Here is a 7,875-nt window from a genome sequence, read left to right on the forward strand (position 1 = left end):
CTGAAGAATCATTCACAGAGGACAAAAATGGGGTGAAAAGGACAAGCCTGTTGACACCATGGAATGAAGTCAGTTTGCAAATTATGAAATATATCACCTGTGAGGGTCGTTACAGCATCGTATATGCGTATCACTTCAGGCTGCTCAATGAACTAAGACACCAGATTGACCTCCCTGCAGCACAGAGGCTGAGCATTCCTTACTTTTTACTGCAGTCCTTGATGGAGTGCTCTACAAAGCTCAAGGACGGAATTCCGGATCAGGTAGCCCACCATGGGTTAGTCAAGCTTCTTGTGGAGGATGCTCTCCACTCATATAAAGTCCCCCTCGCATGGGAATCATTTAGGAATTTAACAAGAGAAGGGGACATAAAAATGTTGCTTGAAGAAACGGAATCCTCTAGCGGTGAAGAAGAAGAGCCAGTAGCCGAGAGTAAGAAAGGGAAAAGCCAAAAGGTCCCGACTCCAACACAGAAGAAAGAACGAAAGGAGAAGGAGGAACGAAAGGATGACAGAGCAAAAGAGGACACCCCCATCCTGTCAGCAAGGGAAAAGAGGTTGAAAAGTAGGACAGTCAAAACTGAGGTGATCCCTGTCAGCCCGAGCACCTCGTCAACTCCTGCAGTCAAAGCCAAAAGCAAAATCCATGCAGCCAAGCAAGAAAAGGTGGTGAGAGTTACATCTGCAGGAACGCAAAAACTGGCTTCTACAGGAAGCCCGAAAACACAAACACAGGCTTCTACAGGAAGCCCGAAAACACAAACACAGGCTTCTACAGGAAGCCCGAAAACAAAGACAAAGGCTTCTAGAGGAAGCCCGAAGATCAGTAAGGAGCAGGCTTCTATAGGAAGCCCAAGAGCAACGACCAAGGCTTCTACATGAAGCCCGAAAATCGTTGGAGAACAGGCTTCTACAGGAGGCCCAAAAACGGAGACAAAGGCTTCTACAGGAAGCCCGAAAGTGCAACCACAGGCTTCTACAGGAAGCCCGAAGACAGAGACAGGGGCTTCTACAAGAAGCTTGAGATTGGAAAGAGGGGCTTCTACAAGAGGCCCGAAGGTCATTGAGAAACAGCCTCCTATAGAGAGTCCGAAGACAAAGAAAGAATCTTCTACAGGAGGCCCGGAAGCGGGCAAAGCAGGGTCTTCCACAGGAAGCCCGAAATCTAAAAAGGAGGGGCCCTCTACAAGGAGCTCCAAGAGAGAAAAATGCAAGAAAGAGAAGGCTGGCATTCTCGAAAAGGAGGCAGTAGCGGCACTGGCTGCCCTCTGCACACCTCCAAAACCGAAAGAGAAAAGGGAGAGGGAGACCCCTCTACCACCTGAAGCCAGGAGAAGCAAGAGGATGACCACGGGCAAGCCACAGCCTCCACCCAGCAGCCAAACCACTTCAGGGGATGTCCCTACTTCACCCAGTGCAAGGACCCCCTCTAAAACATCAGCCACCCCCGAAAAGGGGAGCCCAAAAATAACTTCCTGGACACGAAAGATAGGTCAGTCGCCTTCCGAAGCCCGACTCAAGGAAATAGGAAAGGGGAAGGAAGCATCACCCTCGTCACCACCAGGGGCAGAGAAGGCAGGGCCATCAAAAGCAGAAAAGAAAGAGCCTGTTCCGGTCCCGAGTCCTCGGCCGAGGACAAGGAGCAGGAGCAAGGTTGCTCAAGGATGAGCAAATGGTTCAGCTGGGGGGTGATGATGAGCGCCAATTTTGGTACAATTTGGGCTCATTTTGGCCTATTCTACTTGCTCAAACCATTCATTTTTTATTGCTTATGCATGCATTTCTTAGTTTATTCATGTTGTTTGTAGGAAGAAGGGTAGGCACTCTATCTACGTGACTAATGCATTATGATTCCAGGTTTTGGCATTAAAAGGGAGCAAAAGACAACGAAAAAGGAGACAAGGAGACAATGAGGTGGCATTGCTGGTTTTTAGGAGAGGATGTCCACGGTCTTAGGGACATTCCTCGTGATTACCACCAATAACTCCGAGCTCCAATCCATCTCCCCTCCGAGATTAGAAGCAGCCAGTTGTTCTACAGGAACAGCAGTTATAAACTGCTCTATAGGAACAACAGTTATGACCGTCCTACAGGATCAACAGTTAAACTCTAGTTGGACAGCCGAGCTCCTAAAATCAAGGACACTTGTTGGATCATCGTTTTTGTATAAGTATAGAGGCCTTAGCCTTGGATAGGTTGTTGAAACTCTCGTATTGCTATTGTAATTTTGGAGCACAGCTCAGTTTTTGTTCCTTTTTGTAAGCCAATTTGGCATGATATCAGATTATGAATAAAGAAGGCAGATTCTGATCTAGTTCTGAGTTTTCTTAAGGAGACTATAGCTCTCAGGTTAGGGCCCAACCTGAGAGCCATAGATCCCCTCTGCTGTAGTGTTGTTTCCATTTCATTTCAGCACTTTGAGCTTTTCATTTGCACATGCAATTTGAATTACAGGTTGTTAAGTTGGTCTTTTTCATGAGTTAGATAGGAGTTGCTTATGGTGAATTTGTTTCCACTTGCTTAGTGTAGCAGAGGATAGATATAATCGATTGGAGCTCCAACAAAAAGGTTGTTAAGGCTCACTGCCATCTCATCTGGGATTGGGGTGCAGTCCATGACTAACCACCAAAAATACGCATTTCTTTATTCCATGATTGCTGCAAACACAGTCACGTTATGTTAGATGCTTCCACATGATTCACACCTGCACCACACTCCTTTACCACAGCTTCATGCACATTCTCCTTCGCGTTTAGATTGTTGTTCATTGAATTTATAAGCACAGGTAGTCTAAGTTAATGCATTTTCGGTTTGGTGATAGTCACAAGCATTTGTTCCATTTACACTGCTTTCTCTCGTTCCATTACTTCGTCCTCCATCTTGATCACGCATGCAAACACATCTTTGACCTCTGCTCCGCTCTGTTATCTCCCAAAGTCTTTCACTCCTCACGTAGCTTCATCCTCTAGCCTTTTCGTTGACATAGCCCTCTATCTTCCAACCCACTCCCTACACTCACTCCCCATCCTATTCCTTCACTTCTACAGCCATCACCAGCCTCATTCCTACCTTACACATCTCCCCCTACCATTTCACCACCCCTCCATCACGCCAAACACTCACGGTAGGTCATCCTGTAGCTGTTGGTAGACATCCTGTAGAAACCAGAGTATCCTGTAGGATCCCCTGCAGACTTCCTGTAGGAGACCACTCACTCGGTTGCCGAGCTTCTGAATGTGAGGAACCTCTGTGGATGGATGCTAAGGATCCCTAGGGACCTCTCCTAGCCTCCCCAACCTGTCCCACGCTTTCCTTCCTTCTCCATCCCATCTGCACAACCAAACCCTAGTTAGCACAAGATCACAATCATTCCACACACTTAAAGGAAAAATACAAAAACATATCTTTCATGATGCAAGTAGTTTAGATCCATGCATTTGCACTTATTAGAGGTAACAACAGCGTTGGTAGAAGTTTCATTCACATTTTTTTTGCATTGTAGAGGTTAGACTAGTTAAATTAGGGTTTCCTAGGTTTACATGCTTTGATTTGCTTTCAGTCCATTTTGTCAAGTAGAGTAGTTTTCCTTTGAGAATAGCTTTCGTCCATCAATTAGCAAGCTTCTTCTGAGAGCCTATAGAAGTTGGCTTGAGCCCTAGCGGACTTGTGCCAGCTGACCAAGTGACAGCTGCGACAAGAGCTAGTACTTGTGCATATAGCACCGTCGCTTCCAAGTTTGTACGAACTACCGGGTTGATAAAATGAGAGACAGGAAGCCCCAGGAGTTGTAGCATTATTGCTACAATACTAGAGCTCACCACCTGTACGGGAAATTTCCTCCAACATCCGTGCCACTTTCACCAAATCTTCAGGCATGTACTCCATTTGTGAGCAATTGTCGCGCACGGTGCCTTCGCGGGGGCATCCTGCAGCTTTTGTCTCAAATTCTTCATTTCGAATTGGTTGACTGGCTCCTCCTCCTTCATGGCATCCTCATCAACTGGTCGCTCCCTAACCATCCTGTTACAGTTTAGTGTCGTTACCTCATGCAATCGGTTCTTCCATCGCTCAATCTCTTCATCTGAGTCTGAGGTGCAGGAACTATCACGGTCCCATGAGATTCTTCTGTCCGGTGTCGGATTCACTCGGTCCTGATCCTGCACTGTGATCTGGTAGATACAGTCCAATTCATCATCACTACCCTCGTCGCGCACTAGTTCGGTATAATGCGCCCCTTTGGCTGGGTCTAGCGGAACCACTACGCGGAGAGATTTTTTCTCAAATATCATTTTTTGTTTCTTTAGGTTGATGAATCCATTCATATCTGTTGCCTAGTCTATTCCTAACAATGCAAGATATGGGTTACTGTCATCCACAATTTCTATGACCTTAAAATTGGTTTGTGTACTTACACCATCAATATCTATTGTAACTCCTTGTAGTCTTCCCATAGGCAAGATCTTCTGTTGATTTGCCATCCGTAATTGGATAGGACACCATTGTAGTGCAGGCCTGCCCATGCACTCCCATGTTTGTTTAGGTAGGACATTTGCATTTTCCCCCAAGTCCAGAACAACCTGATCCATCTCATAGTCCCCAATCTGGGCAATCAATCACATTTCCTGTCCAGTGTGCAACACATGCTTGCCTAGCTTCTAGACCATTCAAGGTTCATTCGATCCTGTGCACCTGGTTATCAACTCTTGCAATCCCTTCACGGCGTTAGTATCCCTTAGTAGCTTCATGCATGTCTCTAAGAACGTAGTTAGCATATAAGTATCCCTTTCTGGCTCCGTTTTCTCCTTGCTACTCGACGTAGAAGCTTCCGCGAAGCTCTTCTTGGCTTCCATAAATGTTTCCTTCGTGCGCTTCAAATCAAATTCTAGTTGTTTTGTAGGGGCCCTATGAACCCATGCATCCTCCTCTGGTTGCTTCCCCTTATCTTCTCCTATACTTGCACCACTTCTGAGCATCATATTCACGTTAGGATCTTCCTTGCATGCCTCAACCTTCATCATTTGGACATTCTGAGTGGGCGTAGCTGTAAGCACCCCTTTTTCCCGCATCTGAGCAATTAGCGTGGGGCAATCGACTGCTTCGTGGTCAAACTGGTAATAGTACGGGAAACAGGCTCTGGTAGGGTTTGTGCAATCACGCGCATAATGCCCTGGTCCCCCATAATTATAGCAGATTAATTGTCCCCGTCTGCATCCGGGTCCCATTCCCCCTCATCCCTATCCGTGTCCTTGAAATCCGCCCCGTGCTATTGCTGCAACGGGATCCTGCCCGCACGCCTCCATCTGCATCCTGTAAGCAGGTGTTCGATCCATCAACAACTCATAACTTCGGCAGTTTCTTTCATCGTGGCCAATTGTCCTACAAAATTTGCAGAATAACTGCTTGGGGGGGGGCTTGTCTCAGGTTCTGTAATACATGACAGTTGTTCGTGGCATGCTTTCCGCCCACTTGACAGATCGCGCACCAGAGTGTCGGTGCCGCACTTGGCCCTGCTTTTACTTTTGGCTGCAATGGTATTGGTCCCCTCACCATCACATAGTTTGCAAAGACATGATAGTGATCCTTATCATGGCCCAAGCCCTTACATTTGATACACCACACCTCTTCGCGCACTTCTGACCGAGGTACCCATCTTTGTTTCAAACTTTGCATCTCTAAACATAGGTTTTGTATTTGTGCATGGATTCGCTGAACTCCGAACCCTGGTTCCTTTATTGGGGTTTCGTGCAATCTCATTGTAGTCTCTAATGCTTCGGCTTGGGTTGAGATCTTTTGTTGGGATAGTGTTGTCCTAAGATGTGGTGTCAAAGACACCACAAACCACATGCAATGTTGCGCATTCGTCAGTGTCATGTTAGCCTCGTGGATTGTGCTTTTCAATCTCTGATCCAGGTCCCATGGGGTTTCGCCAGGTAACATTGCAATCTCCTTGAACCCAATGACCGACTGTGTCTCTGATTTTGGCTGACCAAATTCCTTATTCAATGCATCCTGGATTGCCGTTATTCCTGCATTCGGATGATCACTTGAGTACTTTATATACCACGTCAATGCGTGGTCCTGCAGTGCGCTAACCAGAGTAGCCTTTTTAATGTTATCATCCATTATGCCTTGGGCTTCCCATACTACCCTTACCACAAACCAGAACTAACCTGTTTCCTCATTTCCTACACCCTTAAATATCGGCAACTTGACTGTGCTCACCATCCCAACCTTCGGTGGTGGCAGAGGTGGAGTCGGTGAGGATGGATTTGATGTAGGTGAAGTAGGTGATGGCATGGACGGTGGTGGTATCAGCGGAATGCGTTGCCTAATCAACCGGACTGCACTTCTCAGAGAGAACCCTGTGAGTTCTTCCTTGTTTTCTCAGGAAATGGAAATCATAGGCCTGTTCTCTAATCCTTTGGTTCCTTGGTAGCCTCTTCTGCTCCGCGTTATGCCAGACATCAATAAACGCGCATAATATGTTTTTCACACAACATCATCTTAATCCAAGTATTCAACGATTTGATATACTTACATCACGGTCCTTGGAGAAAGCACCTTTCTGCTTCACTATAACTCACAATTGTGTCTATCACGAACTCAGTGATAAACCCTCCTATTACCTAATCCAACCAGTGATCTATTGCGCATGCGATTTTGTCTTCAGATGCTTCTAGCCTGCACACAATTCTGGGGTCCACACTATGGGTTGATCTAGCTTGCACCTTCCCATGCTATCAACTAACCTCACGATCCACTCATACAACTCTGTCGAGAATGACGTGAAGAAGATCTCGTGGATGTCTGTGTAAATGTAATTATCCAACCACTGTTCTTTTGATATCTGCGGATTTCTATTTTCTTGAACCACGAACTCATGAAGTTTATGATCTAGCCAACCTTCAAGCTCTTTCTTCATAGGGTTCTAGCATCTCGACATCAAACATCCCTTGGGCAGATCCCGGTACTGGCAATGGAACCATTTGTTGGCTTATTGGACCCTGACCCAGGTTCTGAAGAGGTATTAGCCAAACAAATCCCGCAGCTACCGGCCATTTCGGCAACAGCCCGCGGAGCACGGACTAAGGTCTCACCTGAGGTAGCAGGGGAGGGTGCTGGAACCAAGTTTCCGCACCCTTGGGATGTCTTGATGTGGTCTGGAGGGGTTCACGCGCCGTTCTATGGCCTCGCGCCACTCTTCTTCCGCGTAGGTCTGCAACAAGGCAATTCCTTAATACTTATTATTAATGAGTAGTTATAGATAAAATCTACTCTTTAGAGTCTTTAAGCAAACATTTAATAGAGATAACTAGTGCACGCAATTATAAAGAAATATCTTAAGCCCATATACAGATCATGCATAATGTTGGAACATAAACAACAGACAGATCCACAAGGAACCACACAATGATTTAGAAATTCTTATCTGTATTGACCTTCTCTTCAGTACAACTAGATCCGCCCTGTGCACTCAGCTGCAGGGGTCCGCACACACAGCCGCGGACTCTACCAGGCCTTTGCGCACATAGTTGCATAGCTTCTATCTCTCTACCAACTCCCTTGACTCAGACTTACAGATGCTACAAGACTTATTGCCTCATAAACCCATTACATTCCAGATCAAAAGAATACTTCCCAAAAACTAACTTCTATCCATAGAGCCTTGATATATTTATACATTCCCATGGTTTGCAAACCATGGGTAGGCCGACTCACTTCCTATTATTTTACATTATTTTTGGTAGACAACCCTTTGACTTGACTCATTTATAATTTTCACTATGTGCACTTTGCGGAGTCCTTACCATACCTTTCCCAAAATTGCAGGCTTTGAGCCCCAAACCTATTACGCGAGCTCTCTGCGACCCAACAA

Source organism: Pinus tabuliformis, chromosome 1_2 (assembly GCF_031772625.1).
Source record: "Pinus tabuliformis cultivar Carrire ecotype Pingquan chromosome 1_2, CPIR1, whole genome shotgun sequence".
Taxonomy (NCBI): domain Eukaryota; kingdom Viridiplantae; phylum Streptophyta; class Pinopsida; order Pinales; family Pinaceae; genus Pinus; species Pinus tabuliformis.